At 42.0% G+C, this 22,425-nt stretch overlaps 1 protein-coding gene across 1 annotated transcript in view; it reads right to left on the bottom strand.

Annotated features, from left to right (window-relative positions):
• The window catches only part of ADGRG2 (adhesion G protein-coupled receptor G2), a 123,836-nt gene extending 111,787 nt beyond the window's left edge, over nucleotides 1–12,049 (bottom strand). The window contains exon 1 of the mRNA XM_036270248.1: nucleotides 11,951–12,049. The gene's annotated coding sequence lies outside the window, so the exon portion shown is untranslated. The remainder of the gene's footprint in view (nucleotides 1–11,950) is intronic.
• Nucleotides 12,050–22,425: the final 10,376 nt, after the last annotated feature.

Below are 22,425 nucleotides of genomic sequence, written 5' to 3'. Positions count from 1 at the left end.
GATGCTTTCACAGATGTTTACATTAAAGCTAGCCTGGTTAATGTAGTATGTACCCTTAAAATACCAAATCCAAAGGACCATGGGTCTCTAATTAGGAACCCCAAGAGGTCCAAACAAAGACATGGCTGTTCAGCTTGTTGGGCAGTACACCTTGGTATAGGTACAGTGCAATTGTGAGAAATTCAGTTCAGAGTTCCAGGTCAGGCCACCTTCCCAAACACCATTGCCTGGTGTGGGTTCCAAATATGTGAGGAAGCACAGAAAGGAGAATTCTGTACATAGGTGTTAATGGTGGAAGTGTAGTGTCCACCGGTGGAAGTGGGGAATCCCTTTCCCCACTGGATGCTGGGGTTGGGTTCTTACAATATCATGAGAAAAAGAATTTATAAGACTCTCACAGGAGAATGAGTGATTTTTATTTGCATGCAGTTATATCCCCTGGTTTGCAAAGTCCCCATTTCCCTTAAACCAGTCTTGGAAAATATGCAGCTGTGGATTCAGCAGAGCTAGAAGTAAGGCCAATGTCAAAAGTTTTTATTCCATGGCGGACTTAAGTCAGGCGTAGCATCAGGCTAATAACCGTCCATTAGTCCATTGTGTGTAGGGATGGGGGGAGGTTACATGACTGTGGGCCATGTGGGCAAGCACAGGAGAATGAGAGGCCCACAAGTCAGGAGTCAGGTGTGAACAAGAGGGCCAAGAGAGCAAAACCATTTGTTCAGGAGTTTAAATATCAAATCTCCTCCTTTTTTTTTTTTTTTTTTTCCTCACCGAGGACATTTTCCCATGTTTTTGTTCAGGTAGAGTGGGAGGGAGAGAGGGGAACAGAGAGAGAGAGAGAAACATCGATGTGAAAGGAACACATCGAGTGGCTGCCACCTGCATGACCGACCAGGGCCGGGGACAAACTGCAACCGAGGTACATGCCCTTAGCGGGAACCGAACCCGGGTCTCTCAGGACCGCAGGCCGATGCTATAACCGCTGAGCCAAACCGGCCAGGGCTAAATATCAAATCTTCCTGCTTTTGCAGTGGCCATGCTTATTCTGGCCAATTACCTGTTTCTAGGTGTGACTGATAGGCAAGCATCTTCCCTCATCACCCAGACCTTACTGGGCATGCATCTAAACTGCCTCTGTCCAGTCCCTTCCCCCATAGATCTGCAGAGAACAGACCTGGAGAATATTAAACTGCAGCTTCCTGGCACAAATAGCATGCCTACATTATTCGGCCTTCCCTTTGCTCCTTTTCTGTTAATTAATAACCAGGTTATTACAATGGTATTACAGCGTCTTAAGGGAAGAAGGTTGGGTTATAGCATCCTTCTGAACATACAGAAGGTCTAAGAACCCTATCTGGGTGCAAGCAGTTCTAAAATGCCCTGAGAGACTTAAATTGTGCACAGGTTTGGATCCATTTCCAGTCTGGGAAAGAAAGCAGGAAGAAGGGGACAAGCTGAAGACATAGCTATGTGGAACATTGATCATTGATGCAAACCTTGGAAAACAGGTGTGGGAACGTCCTTGAAACTTAATATCAAGAGCCTCCACACAATAAAAGTCCAAGAAAGGACTCATCCGCTTGAGAGCCCACAGTAGAGACCCCCAGGGAGGGAGGCCTACGAAGAGGAGCATGGAATTAGGATATAGCCAGAATGAGGTTTGCAGAAGCCACAAGATGTGGTCAAGGGCTCTGACACAAAACTCAGAGAAATACCCCCTAATCCCCTATCCCCGGCTAGAATCAAAATGACCAGAATCAGCTCTGCTAGAGAACCCAGAATATCAACTCTGTTGACATGATGCCCAAATAGCTCAGGAACATGGAATCATTCTCTCCATTATTGGGCTTATTTCTAATTATCCGAGTGGTTGGTGCCATGCCAACAAAATAACTAGACACTACTGAACCCCCACCACCAACAACAACAAACCCCCATGGAGCTCCCTGTTGTTTTCTAGCAATGAGGTTTTTCTAAAACAAACAAAAGTACTTTCTGACTGTGGGCTTCAAACAGCTATAGTTTTGGTTCCTCTAGAAGGCAACTCTGAGGCAAGAATTCAAAAGCAAAAAGTTTATTTGGGATGTGACCCTAGGAAGCAGGAGAATGGGGAAGTGAGACAGCGACAGGAAGGCAGCTAATACAGATAGAAGTGTTATCAAGCCAGTTACCACTGGGGGCAACTAAAGCTCAGTCCTGGGAATCTGGAGTGTAGAATGCCTGTCCTTCTGTCTCAGAGTTCTCAGAGTCATCCCACTCCAAGGGCAAGGAAGCTGGGCTGTTTACCTACCAACTTTCACTGAGGGCTGTGGCCAGGGTGAGGTTGGAGGGGAGGGGAGTGTTAATTCAGTGTTAATCCCCTGGCAAGGCACTCCCACTCTGCCACATGGGCAGGCAGGGCGAGCAAAGCAGGCTCGCGGGCAGAGAAATGCACAGCGAGTGGCTGGAACGGGGCTGGTGTGTACTCAAGTGGTCAGGGTCAGGGCTGTTGAAATGGATACCCAGTCTCTTTGGAATGAATGAGGAAGTACAAAATATTGAAGCCAGGCGAGAAAAGGGTGGTTCCCTGCCTGCCTTGCCCCACTCCTTTCTTCAGGCCAGGGCTCGGAGGACAAGTCCAGAGAGGCACTTGGGCAGGGATGTTTATCATCCATGAATGGGCAACAGACAAAGGTTTCAGGTAATCCCCAGCTGTGCTCTAAAGCCTCACTATTCAAGTATGGCTCCCAAACAGCAGAAATCTCTGGCCCCATCCCAAAACTACAGAATCCGCATCTGCATTTTAACAAGATCCCCAGGTGATTGATTTGTACATTTCGAAAGGCACTGCTGTAGATACTATTGGGACCCTCAGCACAAAGAGGACATTCAGCTAATGTCTCCTACCAAAACCAAGTGGAAGGTATTTGCTAGATTTTAGGCCATATTTCCTCTATGCAGTTTGTCAAATTAACTTCAGACTTGCTGAATGGAGTACGTTAATGCAACTTATGACAAAGGAAGATACAAGTGTCAACCTGCCCACTGGGGTGTAATCACAGCAACATAAAGTGTACTTGAGTTTTTTAAAACCTCCCTCATTTACTTTGTTCTCTTCCCCTTTTATCCCTAGCCAAAATTAAGAAATTTAAAAATGACATTTCTATATAGGTATTGGTAAGGAATAAATGAGCATAGAAACAGACTCTCAGGGGGGCAATTAGAAAAACTGATGCTAAAACTTAATTCAAGTTATGAATAAAAAGACTCAATATTGTATATAAATACAAATGTATATGTCCAAAGGTGGCTACTAATTCTAATTGCATTCAGAGGAAAAAATAATTGACAACTGTGGAAACAATTAGAAATATATTTAAAGCATTCTTTTAGGGGAGCAGAATATGACATCACAAAATATGCCTAGTTGGCATGAAGATTATCTTGAGGTTGATTCTTTTTAAGACTCAAGACCCTGTGTTGTTCAGTGGTTAGAGTGTGACCAAAGGGTCACAGGTTTGATCCCAGCCCAGTCTGGATGCATGCAGGAGGCAACCAATTGATGTGTTTCTCTCACATCAATGTTGATCTCTCTCTCTCTCTCTCTCTCTCTCTCTCTCTCTCTCAAAACAGAATGGAAGTTACCCTCTTGTAAGAGATACATTTATAAGGGAATCTCCATTTGTAAGGGTGTCTCCCAGGAAGAGGAGGTGACTCTAAATCTTTATAAACTTTCATCAATGGAGAAGGCACTGACCTAAATCTACATAACAACCTTACCCTAGTCACCTCCCATAACTGCCCCCCACCCACTAACATCTTATTTTGTCTTTAGCTGCAGATGGTATTTAAGGTGGAAGTATACAATAAGTATTCATGTTATTAAACTTGCTTGTTTTTCTCCCCTTAATCCATCTTTCATTACAAGGAGGTTTCAGCCAAGAACCTAGAAGGGTAGAGCGAAAAATATTTTTCCTCCTCCACAATGCCAATGTCATAAAAGACAATGTGGAAATGTTACAGACTAAAAGAGGCTAAGAGACCTGACAACTAAATGCCATAACAATCCTAGACCAGATCCTATACTAAAAAGTAAAAATGCTGTAAAGGATGTTATCAGGTCTATTGTCAAAATTGGAATACAAATGGCAGATTAGATAACAGTTACTATAGTTGATAATAGTACTGTGGTTATGTAAGAGAGAATTCTTATTCTTAAATCCATACTGACGTGCTTAGGAGTAAAGGCCATAATGCATGTAACCTTATCCTCAAATAGTTCAGAAAAAAATTATGTGTGATTGTGAGTGCAAATGATAAAGTAAATGGGGTAAAATGTTAGCAATAGATGAATCTGGATAAAGGGTATATGGGTATTCTCTGCACCATTTTTATTTTTGCAACTTATTTGTAAAGTTTGAAATTTCTAAATAAGAAGTTTTAAAAATAATTTTTTAAAAGAAGAAGAAGAAAGAAAACACTATGTTCCGAGTTCAGAGAAGAAGCCAGTGTTTGACACACTGGAAATGGTTCATCAATTTCACAGTAACAGTGAGGGGTACCATGAGTATTTGTACAAACATGGGTATGTTAGGAGTTTGGGTGGTGAGACTATGAGGAGGTGGCTGTCTAATGAGCAACTGGTATAGGAGTGGCAGAGAAAATAAAGGAAGGTGTAAAATAGCTGTTTGGGGCAATAGAAATGCAAACTAACTATGCAAGCATGGTAAGATTGCTGGGCAATGCTGAAGGCCCACTTGAGATTTATTAAGGTCAGGAACTGAACCTAAATATTAGTATTTATTCTGAAAACTCCGCAAATGATTTAAATGGGCTTTCAGAACTGCTGTGCGAAAGCAGGGTTTCTCAACCTCAGCAGTATGGACCTTTGAGCCATATAATTATTTGTTGAAGAATAGTGGGGCAAGGGAGAGGGTCCTCTGCATTAGAGGATGTTTAGCAACATTCTTGGCCTCTACATACTAGATGCCAGTAGCACCACCACCCCTGCCAAGTCATGACAACCAAAAATGTCTCCAAACATTGCCAAATGACCATGGAGGGCAAAATTGGCCCTGGTTGAGAAGCACTATGTTAAGGGAACAAAGGCCATAAACATTATATGTTTATAAAGGCCAAGAACTGTGTATACTCCTTGTTACTATGAGCATTGTGGTTAAAAACACTGGCTCTGAAATCAGCTGGTCTGTGTTCAAACCCCAGATCCACTACTTACCTTTTGTATGCCCTTGGATAAGCTACTTAACCTCTCTGTGCTTCACTTTCCTCATCTGTAAAATGACAGTATGTGCCTCAAGAGGTTGGGATGATTTAAAAAGTTAATACATAAAGCAGTAAGAGCAGTGCCTGCTGAGGAAATATTAGCTGTTTGCTATTGTTATTTTATCACAGAGTCAGAAACATGGTGGATACCAGATGTCTGTTGATTAATGAACTGCTTACATTGAAATATACTTCATGCTTTACTTAAATAAGTTTCCACATTAAAATTGAACAGAAAGGTAGAGTGTATTGAATTTCTCTTAAGGTTAGTGCCTGATATTTTTCTAGATTCTAGGTGCACTCATTCATCCACTCAACAAATATTTATTGATTAGCTACTATGTCCCACTGTTCTGGATCCTAAGAATAAAACAAACAGTAAGCAAGATATACAAAGTCCTTGTCCTCTTGGAACTTATTTCTATCAGACGGGGGAAAGACATGGAATCAGTAAATAAATAATTAAATAATATATAACCACAGATAATAGTGGTACAAAGAATACAAAAGTGGAATGAGGGGATGAACATTTATAGCGGGGGGTAGTGAATGCCATTTTAGAATGAGGGTTAGAGAAGGCCAAATGAAATAAGAGAACAAGTTATGTGAACACTTGGTGAAATGGTGCAAAGGCTGGGAGGCAGGCAAATGCTTGGCTTGGGTGAGGAACAGTGAGGAGACTGGTGTGTTTGAAGAAGTGTGAGAAGAATAGGGGTAAAGGACATATAGGGCCTCAGAGGCTACAGTGAGGATTTGGGGATTTTTTCTTAGTGTGGTAAAAGTTATTAAAGGGTTTTGAGCAGCGGGTTTACAAGAAAGCATTTACTGGCTATTCTGTGGGGTTAAGGGTAGATGCTGGGAGACTGGTTTAGAGGCTACACAGTAATTCGAGAGAGAAATGTGGATAGCTATGATTATCTGAGGGCATTATAATTCAACTCATTTCACATCATAGCAAGATCTGATGTAAAATGAATTTGTCCTAGACAGAGTTCAGCACTTTGGAGCTTCAAAATTTAATCAACAGTTTTATAAAACAATGTTCTGTGAAAGAGTGGTCAAATCAGTTTAGAAGGTCATGATTATAATTTTCAAATAAAATAAAACAGATGAAAGAGAATTGCAAATATTGGTATGCATGGCACAAAAGTGTATATTTGTGAGATTCATAACACTTTGTAAGATGTTTCAATTATATATACATATGATCATACTGGGTTGAAATTTAAATTATGCTTCTCACTATGAATAGTGGGCAGGAAAGTTTTGAAAAACACTACACAAAGCTATCTTTTGCCCAGCAGGTGTGGCTCAGTAGATTGAGTGTCATCCCATGGACTGAGAGGTCCCAGTTCAATTCCAGGTCAGGGCACATGCCTGGGTTGCAGGCTTGATCCCCAGTAGGGGGCACACAGAAGGTAGCTGATGGATGTTTTTCTCTCACATCCATGTTTCTATCTCTCTCTAAAAAATCAATAAAAATATTTTTTAAAAAAGCTATCTTATTTATGCATAAGTAGGTTATAAACTATCTCTTTATTCTCTCTCATTCTCACTGTACCTGGCATCACCCCAAATGAGAATATTGTTAAAAAGCTCTAAGTAGTTTCTTCATAGTAAAAATAAAATGAATTGACTTATGCTACAGTATCTTCTCTTCCAGGAAGATCAAAATGTGATCATCCAAAACTGGGAAGACTGACTCACCTCTAAACTGTTAGACTTTTCAATGAAAAAAATTCCAAACAGAACACAAAATTTTAAAATTAAACTTTAGACATTTAGAAGCTAAAAATGCAAAGAAACTTCCTGGAGGTAATAAGGGAAACTACCAGAACTCAACAGCAAGCATAATTAATATCTAGTGGTACACTGTTAGAAGCATTCCCACCCAAATAACTCCCCTAGAGGGAAGCCTAGCCACTAAGGCTGGCAAATAAAATGAGGAAAAAATATTGGTGAGGGGGTCCCTAAGTCATTGCCATTTGAAGACAATTTGATTGTCTACCTTGAAAATCCAAGAAAATCAACTGAAAAACTATGAGAGTTAACAAAAGTTCAGCAACATGGCTTGAATATGATAAATCTAGTCCTGGCCAATTTGGCTCAGCAGTTAGAGTGTAGATCTGCGGTCCAGAGAGACCCGGGTTCGGTTCCCACTAAGGGCACGTACCTTGGTTGCAGTTTGTCCCCGGCCCTGGTTGGTCGTGCGGGTGGCAACCACTCGATGTGTCCCTTTCACGTCGATGTTTCTCTCTCTCTCTCTCTCTCTCTCTCTCTCTCTCTCTCTCTCTCTCTCTCTCTCTCTCTTCCTCTCTCTCCTTCCCACTCTATCTGAACAAAAAAATGGAAAAAAAATGTGCTTGGGTGAGGATTAAAAAAATAATAAATGTAGAAAAAATTAGCTTTCTTATACAATGGTATATTAATTATGAAATAAAATGGAGAAAAGGATATAAGTTCTAAAAGCAATAAAAATTACACACACAGCCTGGCCAATGTGGCTCACTGGTTGAGCATCGACCTGTGCACCAAGAGGTCGCTGGTTCAATTCCTGGTCAGGGCACATGCCTGGGTTGTGGGTCCAATCCCCAGTGGGGGGCATGTAGGAGGCGGCCGATCTATATTCTCTCTCATCGATGTTTCTATCTCTCTCTCCCTCTCCCTTCCTCTCTCTACAGTCAATAAAGAAAAAATATTTTTTAAAAAATCACACATACAAAACAATCTAAGAATGTACCTCAGAAGAATGTGTAAGACCTACAAATGTGGTATTCATATAAAGATAGACAGACAGGACAATGGAACAGAATAGAGTTAAAAAATAAACCCACACTTATACAATCTCTATTAATTTTACAAAAGGGCCAAGGGGATATAGTGGGGGGAAAGTACAGTCTTTTCAACAAATAATGTTGAAACAAAGGCTATCAATATAGAACAAAAGTGAACTTTGACTCATAAAAATTAACTCAAAATGAAGTCATACACCTACATATAAATGATAAAACTATTAAATGTTGAAAAGAAAGCACAGAAGAAAATCTTGGTAAACTTGAGAACAAAGATTTATCAGATACGTTACTAAAAGTGCTATCCATAGAAGAAAAATAACTTGATAAATTAGACTTTATAAAAATTTAAAACTTATGCTCTTCAAAAAAAATTTAAAAAAAAAACACGACTAATTCCACTTTGTATAAGTCAAATAAAATAGTGCAACCACCTGGGAAAAGTTTGGCAGTTCTTATAAAGTTAAATTTACCACACAATATAGAAATCCTACTTATACTTATTTACCCAAGTGAAATGAAAATTATGTTTACACAAAAAGTTGTATGTAAATGTTTATATTTGCCCTATTCATAACCACTGAAGTTAAATGAATAAACAAACTGTAAAATATTACTCAGCAATGAAAAGGAACAAATTATTGATTCACTCAACAGGGATGAATCTCAAATACATTGTGCTAGATGAAAGAAGCCAGACTCTAAAGGCTATATAATGTATGAATCCATGCACAGGACATTCTGTAAAAGACAAATTTATAGGGATGGAAAACAAATCAATGCTTGCCAGTGGCTAAGAGTACTGGGAGGGATTGACTACAAAGGATCAATAAGGACTTTTTTGGAGTGATGAAATTTTTCTCTATCTTCTAAAAGGGGTAAATGATTGCCCGGCCAGTGTGGCTCAATGGATTGAGCATTATCCCATGGACTGAGAGGTCCCAGTTTGATTCCTGATCAGGGCACATGTCTGGTTATGGGCTCAATCCCCAGTAGGGGATGTGCAGGAGGCAGCTGATCCAGGTTTCTCTTTCTCTCTCTCTTTCCTCTCTCTCTCTCTCCCTCCCACTCTATCTGAAAATCAATGGAAAAATATCCTCTCATGAGGATTCAAAAAAATAAATAAATAAAATAAAGTAAAAGGGGTGAATGATATTATAAATAAATTGTACCTCAATTTTAAAAACGTGGAACCAACTCATGAATTAATTAAGTAGATTTATAAAAATGTAACAGTTCATATAATCTCATTTGATTTGGAGAATTTATTTTGTGATAATTTTCCCCAGATATTTAGCCCATTTCTTAACTTCCAGTACCCCCAGCTCATATCATACCCCAAAAATAAGTTCCATGAGAATTAGAGACTCACATATTTTAAAAACAACAAACATTTTTAAAAGATCTAAAAGAAAGAAAGAAAGAAAAAAGATCTAAAAGAAAATTTCTTTATCTGGAGGTAGAGAAGGCCTTTGTCAGTGAGGCATAAAAAACAGTTCCCAAGTTTTTTTTACTAAAGGCAGAATCTCTCCTTTCTATCTTCGGAATTATTAACATCACAGAAACACACTCTCCCCCAACCCCTTTTAATTTAATGGTGTCCTTCCCAGCGTAGTGTGTATTTGAAAGTTACTTGGCACTCTCAGACAGCAAAATGGAAAAATGTATTTGTCAGTTTCATGTGAGTTGTGAAGGCACCAGGAACCTACATAGTTATGTCTCTTTTCTGAGTCCCAAATCAGACTCAGCCACACCAGAGGCCCAAGAATGACCATGTTGGGGCCATGGAAAAGCAGCTTCTTTACTGGCCTTCCCTAACACCTGAGCAAACTCACTTTTCCATTTCTGAAAGGCTGTTCATGGTACCAAAAACATAGCGGCTCTCCTTTCCCTGCCAAACCCGCCAATGAATTCCATTTCTCAGACTTATTCTCTTTCTGCGGAACAAAATCATATCCATAATTACAGTTCAATTCTCTTTATATTCTGTGTTTTAATTTTTTTTTTTCTAGAAAAGCACACACACCTGGAATCTGTGGGTTTGGGGCAAGAATTATTTATGGAGAAAACAATGATGCTGGCCCTGCATTTCTTCAGTGTTTTTTAATAGCAAAAACTGCTCTATCCCCCTTTTAGTGAAAGTCACCTTGCAGGGTATGGGAATGATAAAAGCAAAGGGAATTTGATCAGGGGCTGGCATGGAGCTGAGGCCTTGTAAAACAATACCTCTGGAACAGCTACAAAATTTGGCCACTTTTGTTTTCCAGCTTTGTATTTGAGCTATAAAAGTAGCCAAACCAAGCAATGTCCAGCTCATTTTAGATCTTAACTAAGCAACACTCTGAGACACTAGAAAGGACTCCCCAAATCCTTTGGAAATAACACACACTTTGTCACTTAATTTACAAAGTATTACAACTTCAAACTTAATTGTATTGTTTATTAACGATTAAGTTCTTAATAAATTGTTTATTGTCAATATGAATAAAACAATAAATATAGGCATACCATGTATAGCTGAGGTTGTACTCATAGGCTTACCTCTTAAAATACTGGAGAAATTGAGAAAGCTGGGAGGAACTGCAACATCTAGCTAGTTTCTGCTTAATAAACCTTCACGCTCCATCACCCACCAGCTCTGACCCCTGTTAGAAGAAATGGATCCTTTTTCTGCCTATGGTGACTATTAGAGAGGATCAGCTACAGAATCTGTGGGGCCTAGTGCAAAATGAAAATGGGAAGCCCCTTATTCAAAAAATATTAAGAAATGCGACAGCAACGCATTAAACCAAATATAGGTCGCATGCCCCATGAAGCCAGCTCTGCTATCAGATAATGTATTTGGCTAGTACCTGATTTAAAAAAAAAAAAAAAAAGTAAAGTATTTCGCTACTAAGTGAGTAGCAATCATTCCAATGTGTGTGTTTGGGGTGGAGGTGGGATTGTAAAGTTTTAGGACCTCCTCTCCCACTTTTCCTAAGGTTTTCAGACCGTTGGACAAAAAGTACTTCTGCAGGGCCTGCCATGTAAGTGTGGTCCATGGAGCAGCAGCAGCATCTGGGAGCTGGTTAGAAACGCAGACTGTCGGGCCCCACCCCAGACCTACTGAATCAGAATTTGCATTTTAATAAGACCCCCCCCCCGCCCCCAAGGGATTCGTGTGGACGGTACAAAGAAGTGTCACAGTCGAAGCAGCTACGGAAGACGTTGCCGCCTGCCTCACTTATCTAGCTCTCTGGAAGCCCGTGTCAGCTCTCCTCCTCACCTATCTAGTTCCCCAGACTTGAAAGGACGAGTCCCCTTCTAAATGCGCTCACCTGAAACCTCCTGCCTTCTCCTTCCCCCATGCTCACCCCCAGACTCCCGGCTGCTGCTCCATCCTGCCGCGCCACGGCCACCTGTTCTGGGTCCCGCCAGGCAGTGCTGAGCCAAGCCTTCCAGGGCCGGGGCGCGTTCGCGCTCGGAAGGCTCCGCCGCACCCCCTGACTGGAGCGGTAAACTGAGTGCCCGCGAGTCGCGACTCGAAGAGCAACAGTAAGAACAAGACTCGTGGCTCCGTTTCCCGGAGTGATGAGGAGAGTCTGAGTCTGCTTGAAGTTTTTGGATACACATGTCACCCCCTCGGACAACGCGTCTCGGGAGTTCCCAATCCCACGGCGCGCACTCTCCCACCGTCAGGGTGTCGGCCCCGGAACTCGGCCATTTGCCTCTGCCTTTCAGGGCGGCCTTGAGCCCCGGCTCAGAGCCGCAGATGGGCGGAGGGAGCGTTAGCCCCGCTGTCCCGTAGCCCTTCAAATCCAAGAGCTGCGCGGGAGCCTCCCGCGCCGGTCACCAGCTCCCCGGAATCGGTCTCAGGAACCCGAGGGGATAGACCCATCCCGGCGCCACGCGCTTACCTGCCGGTCCCCACCGACGGGCTGGCTGCTGACGCCCTCCGGCCCTCCTTTTCCCCTTTCCCTTCCTCCGCGTCCCTCCTCCCGCCTCCCGCGGGCTGGGCGCCGCCCCCGCCGCTCCCGGATCATTCGCCAGACGGCTCTCCAGCTGCCCAGCGGCGTGGCCCGTGGAGTGCTCGGGGGCAGCGAGGCTGGGCGCGGGGGCTGGAAGCGGAGGTGGGGAGCGGGCGGGGGGCGGAGGGAGGAGGGTATGAGCGAGCAGCGTGGCGGGCAGAAGCCCTGCGGGAAGATCGGGGTAGAGAGTGGGGGCCATGGGCCGGGCGGCCCACGCCATCCCAGCCGAGGCCCCTGCGGCGCTTCTGTACTCCTTGAACCTCGATATCCTTGGATGCCGGGCGACTCGAGCCGGCGCGCTTCCTCAGGGACCCAAATCTCTAGGACCAGACGCTCACCTTTAGGGGTCGCCCTGATATCCTAATGCCTGTTCCACCACTTTCAGCACCGTGCACTGGGATGGTTGGTAACCCCGAGGTCGCTCCTCTGCCACAATATTTCTGATGCAAGATCAGATATCAGACCACTTAGAGAGTGAGTTTGAAAGATCGGTAAAAGGAAAACGTCCTGGGAGAGGATTCAGCTTCATGGTTATCTGGTGAAGGACATGTTAAACAGGATACCTAAAAACTAGAATCCCCAGCGCTCTGCCTTCTGGGTGAAATCATTTGTTCCTGGTCCCCTCTACCTTTTCTGTCAGCATATCGTCCCTCTGCCCCTTCATAGAATAAAAACTAGATCTGGATAGGACTTACAGATCACCTAACCACCTTGTCAAAGTAACCCATGTTACAGATGCCAAAACCAGAGGCCTGGAGGGAGCTTGGCTCTGTTCTGCGCAAAATTAGTTGCAGAGACTAGGAAAAGAATAAACTCCATGAATTCCTTCTCTGGCACCTTTTACCTCCCCCACAACCTTCTCCAGCACTCCTCTTTATAGTCAAATAACTCCTATATTTGCAAAATGCTTTATCACTTTAAAATCACCATTTTTTTCTGTTAAAACCTGCAGGTAATATTCCATTTTTCTTTACCACCAAAACAAAATTCTAGATTCTGGATTGCATTCACAGCTCTGGAGACGATGTTCATTAAGTGCAGATCTGCAGTGCACATCCCTGCTGATTCTGCCATATTAGACACAACAAGGGTGAGATCTATACCTTGCTTTGCAGGAGGGGTTGAATTTGTTTTGCAAACAAAACCTTATTAACACTCTCAACATTCTAGCTGGATAAATGAATGGAAAGTGTTTTCAGAGAGACTTTTGACTGGTTAGATTAAGGGGGAGTGGAGATCAGGAAGCTCTTCCAGGTTATATAAGTTCGAGACAGAATTATGATGAGGGGGGAAAACTGTCTTTTAATAAACAGAGTCTATGCTACTCCAAAGGGTTGAATTTAACTGTTTGAAGTAACTTAACACTTGCATATGTTTGACTTATTACAAAATAGACTTCATATTGTATAGAGTCACCAGAACTCTCATGCACTGCTACTGGCAGTGTAAATTACTTCAAGCATTTTGGAAAACTATTTGGCAGAATCTATTAAAATTGAGCATACAACTACCCCATGTCCAGTAATTCCCCTTCTAGGTGCACACTCAATACAAATGAGTGCATACATTTACCAAAGGATATGAATGAGAATGTTCATAGCAGTGTATTTATAATAACCCCAGATTGGAAGCTACCCAAATGTCCATCAACAATAGAATAGATTGTGCTGGTACAGTCACAAAATAGAATACCAGCCTGGCCAGTGTGGTTCAGTGGTTGAGCATCCACCCATGCTCCAAGAGGTCACTAGGTTCGATTCCCAGTCAGGGCACATGCCCAGGTTGTGGGCTGAATCCCCAATAGGGGGCGTGTAGGAAGCAGCTAATAGATGTTTCTCACATCAATGTTTCTATCTGTCCCTTCCTCTCTCTCTAAAAAATCAATAAAAACATTTAAAATGAATAAGTAAGTAATTTAAAAAGTCACTTTAAGGAAATATGTCTAAAACAAAAACAAAAAAAGATACTTTTTAGCTAAAATTAGAAATTCATATTTTGATGCACTTCCAGCCAAACTTTTGTTCTCCTTGACACACACTCTCAGGTCAACATAACTCTGCCACCAGGATCCACAGAAGATGCTGGGACTGAGGAGGGGCCCCAGCTCTCTAGCCAGGGACTCTTTATGTTTTCCGTGAGAGGGAGTCCTGGTCACATGCCTCCTACACAGTCACTATCTGGTGACATGAAGGAAGGCTGTAGGTGCTTAGGATTTGTGGTTAAATCTTAGCTAGAGCCTGTGGGGCTGATGTCCCAACAACTGGAAAGGGGGCGATTTTGGCCCTTCTCCCACAGGGTCTTTGAGCTGGTGATAGAGTTTGATCCCCAAGCATCAGTAGGTCAAGAAACATGGCAGAGACTGAGTAGGAAGGAGGGCAGTAGTCTTTGTCTCCTTTTCTTCTCCCTCTAGTGGACCCTTTAGTGTGGGCTCTCAGCAAAGGGAGGTGGCAGAGGAGGACAGCTCACCAGTGCTCAGGGCCCAGCTCTCTCCTTAGAACTTCAAAGACAATCTTACCTGTGGCCATTAGTCTAAAAATATATCACACAATGGTCTCAAACAGATTCATTATTTTCCAAGGGAAATGAGCAGAAACAGAACATGGGACTTGGGTACAAGTCAAGACAGTGGGATGAGGAATGTGAATGATAATGATGATGATGGTGATGATGATGATGATGATGATGATGATGATAGTGATAATTATTAACATTACATTTACTGTGTGTTGGACATGTTAGCTCTTTTATAATTTATACTTTGCTACTAAATCTTCATGACAACCCACTGAGGATTGTCCAGCTGAGGAAACTGAGCACAGAGAGGTTAAGTAGCATCTCCCAAGGTCCAAGTGGTAGAGCCAGGACTGGAATCAGTGGGAGTGTGACTCTCAAGCTCCTGCTGTCTTAATGACTGGGTATGAAAGGTGGAATGTTGGGATGGCAAAAGCACCAGATAGAGAATCAGGAAATGAGGGTTTGGTGTTTATCAGGTTTTTCACTAACTAATCAGTGTAGTCACTAAGACTACACGAAATCTGGCTCTCAGTTTTCCCATTTGTAAAATTATAGGGGGTGAAAGTGTGCCAAAGGTTGGTTGGGGTGTTTTAGCCCCCGCCCCCATAATCTCCATAAACACTCCAATATCACAAATAAAAGACATCTAACAAAAATAGCATATAGTACTATACAAACAAAACAAGAAAAATCCCCCAGCCAACACGACCTCCATTTCCCACACAACTGTAATCAGATCGGCATGCCTGAACTTCTCCTTTATAGAAATTCTAAAGTTGTCACTGCTCAGAAATCCTTTCTGGCTTAAGTCATTCATTCATTCAAAAAGCATTTATTTTTATGCCTGTGGTATCAGTGAGGATGGCCTAGGTTGTGCTGCAGTAATAAATACTTCTTAAAATCTCTATGGTTAACACAACAAAGGTTTATGTCTTATACTACATGTTTATCATAGGTTGGGGGGGTGGGGCTTTACTTATTGCAGTCACTCAGGGACCCAGGCTGACTAAGTAGCCACCTTCTCAAACATTGCTGGTTGCTGAGCTAGAAGGAAAAAGAGAGCTCTGGACCACAAGTATTTAAATGCTTCAGCTCAGTGGTGATGTGTAACACTTCTGCTCCCAACATTTCAGCTGGAACTATTCACATAGTTACACTCAGGCACAGAAAATGCAGCCTACAGGACTGAGGAAATGCAGCCCTACAAGGACCCAGTGGAGACGTAGAAGTATTGGTGAACAGCACTGATGACTACCACATTCAATATGTGCCAGATCCTACGCAGATGAAGATGGGCAAGAAGTGGTCCCAACCCTCCAGGCACTCACAATCAAACCAGAGAAGTATCTGGCAACATGATTTCATCCCCTGTGGTGTAGGCTTTCGTGGATCTAGTGAAAGACCAATCACTGCCAATGTGAATGAAGTCACTGTGTAACACAGCAAAAATTTTCTCCAGAACATTGAGCTAGTTGTAATGGTGGTGAACCTATTATTGCACAATGGAGGAGATAATAAATCACATACTCTCATGGGAGGCAAAAAGGCTCTCCTTGTGAAAATACTGAATGAAGACAGTTGGGCATGTTGTCATTTTGGTCGATGAAAGTTACAAATGACAGTTTAATGAAAAATGAAACCAGACTTTGGCCTCGACCAAGATGAGGATGGTGGGACCAGCCCTTTCTGAGAATGTGTTCCAACTTAAGAAGAAATGAGCGTGGCCCGTGCCAACACAAATAACCCGAAGATCCAGAGGAAACTAAATGCATCCCAATAGATCTGCCTGCTGGCATTAGCTTGTACAACTCACCAGTACTCTGCCTGCATGGAGCAATCCTAGGGTAGAGACTGGGGGAAGGAAAACGAGCCTATTAGGTTCTTCAGTAGTGAGACAGGGGACAACTTTCCGGGCCAGACTACATTCAACTCAGTCCTAATTGAGGTCTCTGAACAGTGATGGCCCTTTTTGTTTCTTGGAGGAACCTATGAAGTCCTGGCCATGTGATTTTGAACCAAATTACTTGGTTTACCTGTCTCTGAAACCACAGGGCATATTTTAGAGAAGAAATTCTGGATAGACACAACTTTATAGTACCCTAGTTTGTCTTATGTCTATTTTCCCCTTTGGGGAAGATACTTTGAGGTTAGGCAAATGCCCTGTTCCTTCTCAAACCTTCTCCCATTAATTTTAGTATCCATCAGTGGATCATGCCTACAACAATGACTACTGTGGTGTTCTAACAGGGATTTTCTATTTCCCTCATTCTTTCCACATTAAAGTAATTCATTGGAATTCTATAGGGCAAAACTGTACCTTCACTCCCATTTCTTTACTTATTCAATTATTTATTTATTTATTTATTTATTTTATTTTTTAATCCTCACCCAAGGACATTTTTGCATTTGTCTTCAGACAGAGTGGGAAGGAGAGAAGGGGGAAGAGAGAGAGAGAAACATCAACGTGAGAGAGACACATCGAGTGGCTGCCACTCACACGACCCCAACGAAGGCCAGGGACAAACTGCAACGGCGGTATGTTCCCTTAGCGGAAACCGAACCCGGGACTCTCTGGTCCACGGGCCAACGCTCTAACCACTGAGCCAAACCAGCCAGAGCTCAATTATTTATTTATATCAGTATGAACTCATGGGTAATTATTTTCATCTTTGGGTTATAATTCAATGTTATAATTACTTACTTTGTTGTCAAATTGTCTAGGCTTCAGTGATTGTGAGCTCTTTCAGTCATTGTTGGCTCCTGTGTCCCACCTTTTTTGAGCATTTCATTACTTTCCAGAACCACAATATATTCAGGACTCATCTTGTATATTTCTCCATTAAATTTTTTTTTTCCATTTATTGATTTTAGAGAGAGAGGAAGGGAGAGGGAGAGAGAGATAGAAACATCAATGAGAGAGAACATAGATTGGCTGCCTCCTGCATGCCCCCCACTGGGGATTGGGCCCACAATCTGGGCATATATCCTGACCGGGAATCGAACCCGGCAACCTCTTGGTGCATGGTTTGATGCTCAACCACTGAGCCACATCGACCAGACTATTTCTCCATTTTTCAAAATTTCACCTCAAAAGATGCTTTAAGTCTCCCTCCCTTCTAAACAAAATTATTTGTGTATTTTTAGCCAATTCACCAATGGGGACCCACTGCATGAAGTAATGTTCCATTTTATTTGTCCTAAATTGCCTTTTGAAAGCTGTAACAGTTATTCTACCCGGATTTAGTGTTTGGGAAGTTGGTGGAAAAAAAACAAAACAAAAAATGCCTGTTAACTAAATACATCCTTCCTTATTTTTGGTATGCCCATTGACCCCATACTTTCTTACCTGTAGTTATGACATTTTTGGCTTTAAGCACAAGAAACCACAAATAAAACTGGCTTACATCATAAGGAAATGAAATGTGTTATTTCAGGGAACAGGAAAACCAGAGACCCAGTGCAAGGATTCTGGATCCCTTTTCTGTGATCCTTTCAGCTCTGCCCTCAGCCTGGTTTCCTTTATGGGCATATGTTGGTAGTCAGCAGTAAATAAGGCACAAGCTACCTTGGTTGTACCCATCAAAAAGAGTAATGAAAGGAGCAGGACCATGGAAGAGGAAGGAGAAGAAAAAAAACTTTCTTCAACTGTGTAGTAAATAGCCTTCCCTTCAGTCTGATTGGGCCAACTTAGGTCACATGACCACCTCAGCTGCCAGGGAAATGCCAGGCACTGATTGGCTTGAGCCTGGGTTCAGGAACCAATCACTATAAAGGGAAATGTGATTAACATGATTGGTGAGGACATGTGTTTCTCAAATATAAGCCTGCATCAGAATCAACAGGAAGGCTTAATAAAATACAAATTGCACGGCCCTAGCCCCAGAGTTTCTGATTCAGTAATCTCAAGTGGGGCCTGAGAATTTATACTTTTGTTATACATTTCTAACAAGTTCCCAAATGATGCTGATGTTGTTAGCCTGGGACCCTTCACTTAGAGAACCCACTTGGGTAGACCCATCAGACTAACTCTGAAGCTGGGGATGGGATCAGTGTAACCTGAGTCACATGGGGTGCATGAAGGAGGCATGAATGCCAAACCAGTGCTCCTCAAACTTTAATGTGCATGAATCACTTGGGGATTTTGTTAAAATGCAGATTCTCTTTCAGTTGTTCTGGGGTGGAGCCTGAGATTTTGCATTTCTACCAAGCAATGCTGATGATGCTGGTCCATAGACCCCACTCTGAAGGAGGAGGCACTACACTTCCCTTTCCCTGGTTCACGCCTTCACTCCTCCACAGCTACATGCTGCAGTAACTTCCTAACAGAGTCCCCCAAATCTCAGTTGTGAATGGTCCACTTATCCTAGACCAGTCCACAGCACTCTCTACTAACTACAGAATCCAGCCCAGACTCTTGGATTGGCATTTACTGCCCTTTGAGATCTGTCCTCAACTGAGTCTCTCATGTGAATCTTCAATTCCAGTCAGAATCCCTGCACACTCTGCCTATAATGTGCCTTGCCCATTCCCATAGCTTCATTATTGCATTTGCTCTATTCCTCATCTACACTGTCCTTTCCCATCCTTTGCCTCTTTGAATTCTACACTTCTTTCAAGGGCAAGTTCAAAATTTACTCCTTCAACACTTTCTCTGTCCTCTCCTCAATGGATTCTACGATTATTTGCTAGCCCCAAGGTGCTAGGCAGCTTCAGATGTCCTTCCCCCTCTGAATTCCCCAAGCCCTCTTTGTCTGCACCACTCATTAAGTTTTGAAGACTTAAGGCCTTGAATGTTGGGTTTAAATTGCAGTTTTAGTCTTCATCTAGAATATAAATTCCTTGAGGGCAAACTCTGCTGCTTCCTTTTTTCCTTACAGTGTTCACCAATGTGTTTGTCAAATAAAGTTAGGCTAGGCTGCAGTGACAACCCTAGAATTCAATGGCTTAACTTCACAAAGGCGTATTTCTCCCTCACATGAAGTCAGAGGTTGGACAGGATGCCCTCCTTCACCTTAAAGGGAAGCCATCAGGAACATGTGCCTACAAAATGGCTGACGCAGGGAGGAGAAGGGGTAAGGAGGCACCTGGGCTTGTAAGTGCCTCAGCCCAGAAGCAATACATGTTGCTTCTACTCACAATAAATTGACTGGTACTAGTGCTATGACTCCAATTTAACTGCAGAGAAGGCTGGGTAATGTAGGGAAGCACATGGAATATTTGATGAGCACTCCTCTATACCATGGTAGGACTAAGTAGATATTTCTTTTTTTAAATGTTTATTTATTTATTTTTGTTACAGATGTTTCTCCTTTTTCTCCCATTTACACCCTCCTCTCCATCCTGCACCCCACTCCCAGCATTATTGTCTATGTCCTTTTTTATGCATATATGCATATAAGTTCTGGGTTTCTCTCTTCCCTCCCCCCCACCTCCTCTGAGGTTTGTCAGTCGGCACCCCACTTCCATGTCTTTGGGTCTGTTTTGCTCCTCAGCTTGTTTTGTTCATTATATTCCACAAATAAGTAAGATCATGTGATATTTGTCTTTCTCTGATTGACTTGTTTTGCTTAGGATAATACTCTCCAGGTCCCTCCATGTCGTCTCAAAGGATAGAGATCTTTCTTTCTTACAGCTGCATAGTATTCCACTGTGTGTATGTACCACAGCTTTTTTATCCATTTGTCTACTGATGGACATTTGGGCTATTTCCAGATGTTAGCTATTGTAAATAGTGCTGCTACAAACATGGGGGTACATATATTCTTTCTGATTGGTGTTTCAGGCTTCTTAGGGTATATTCCTAGAAGTGGGATCACTAGGTCGAATGGCAGTTCAATTTTTAATTTTTTGAGGTAACACCATATTGTTTTCCATAGTGGCTGCATCAGTCTGCATTCCCACCAGCAGTGTATTAGAGTCCCCCTTTCTCCACACCCTTGCCAGGATTTGTTGTTTGATGATTTGCTGATGGCGGCCATTCTGGCAGGTGTGAGGTGATACCTCATTCTTGTTTTAATTTGCATCTCTCTGATGATTAGTGATGTTGAGCATTTTTTCATATATCTCTTGGCCATTTGTATGTCCTGTTTGGAGAGGTGTCTATTTAGGTCCTCTGCCCATTTTTTAATTGGGTTCTTTGTCTTCCTTTTGTTGAGTTGTATGAGTACTCTATGTATTTTGGAAATTAGCTCCTTATCTGATGTATCATTGGCAATTATGCTCTCCTATATAGTGGGTTCATTTTCCATCTTGATGGTTGTTTCTTGTGCTGTGCAGAAGCTTTTGAGTTTGATGTAGTCCCATGTGTTCATTTTTTCCTTTGTTTTTCTTGCTTTACACATTGTTATCAGTGAAAATTCTGCTGTGTATGATCTCTGAAATTTTGTTGCCTACATTTTCTTCTAGGATTTTTATGGATTCATGAGTCACATTTAAGTATTTTATCCATTTGAGTTTATTCTTGTGTATGGTGTAAGTTGATGGTCTAGCTTCATTTTTTTGCATGTAGCTGTCCAATTTTCCCAACACCATTTATTAAAGAGACTGTCTTTACTCCATTGTATGTTCTGGCCACCTTTGCCAAATATTAATTGAGCATAATAACTTGGGCCTATTTGTGGGTTCTCTGTTCTGTTCCATTGATCTATATGCCTGTTCTCATGCCAATACCAGGCTGTTTTGATTACTATGGCTTTGTAGTATAACCTGATATCTGATATTGGGATCCCTCCTACTTTGTTCTTCTTTTTCCAGATTGCTGGGACTATTTGGGGTCTTTTTTGGTTCCATATAAACTTTTGAAGTATTTGTTCTAGTTCTGTGAAATATGTCGTTGGTATTTCGATGGGGATTGCATTGAATCTAAAGATTGCTTTGAGCCCTGGCCGGTTTGGCTCAGCGGTTAGAGCGTCGGCCTGCGGTCTGGAGAGACCCGGGTTCGGTTCCCGCTAAGGGCACGTACTTCGGTTGCAGTTTGTCCCCGGCCCTGGTTGGTTGTGCGGGTGCCACTAGATGTGTCCCTTCACGTCGATGTTTCTCTCTCTCTCTCCCTTCCTCTCTCTCCCTCCCACTCTATCTGTACAAAAAATGGAAAAATATCCTCGGGTGAGGATAAAAAAAAAAAAAAAAAGATTGCTTTGAGTAGTATGGACATTTTAATGATATTAATTCTTCCAATTCATGAACAAGGTATATGCTTCCACTTTTATATCTTCCTCTATTTCTTTTTTCAATGACCTGTAGTTTTCTGCCAGGAGGTCCTTTACTTCTTTGGTTAAGTTTATTCTTAGGTATCTTATTTTATTTTATTTATTTATGTTTTTGCCACAGTGGTAAATGGGATTGTTTGTGTAGTTTCTCTTTCTGTGATTTCGTTGTTAGTGTATAAGAATGCCATCGATTTCATGGTGTTAATTTTGTGTCCTGCTACTTTGCCAAATTAATTTATTAAATCTAGTAGATTTTTGATGGAGTCTCTAGGGTTTTCTATGTATAGTATCATGTCATCTGCAAACAATGACAGTTTCACTTCCTCCTTTCCAATTTGGATTCCTTTTATGTTTTTTTCATGTCTAATTGCTGTGCCTAAGACTTCCAGTACTATGTTAAATAAGAGTAGTGAGAGTAGGCATTTCTGTCTGGTTCCTGTTCTTAAGAGAAATGCTTTTAGTTTTTGCCCATTGAGTATGATGCTGGCTGTAGGTTTTTCATATATGGCCTTTATTATGTCTAGATATGATCTCTCTATTCCCACATTGCTGAGCATTTTTATCAGAAATGGATGCTGGATTTTGTCGAATGCTTTTTCAGCATCTATTGATATGATCATATGGTTTTGATATTTCATTTTA

The sequence above is a fragment of the Molossus molossus genome, unplaced genomic scaffold (assembly GCF_014108415.1).
Source record: "Molossus molossus isolate mMolMol1 unplaced genomic scaffold, mMolMol1.p scaffold_m16_p_2, whole genome shotgun sequence".
Taxonomy (NCBI): domain Eukaryota; kingdom Metazoa; phylum Chordata; class Mammalia; order Chiroptera; family Molossidae; genus Molossus; species Molossus molossus.
This window is presented reverse-complemented; position numbering and strand designations above follow the sequence as displayed.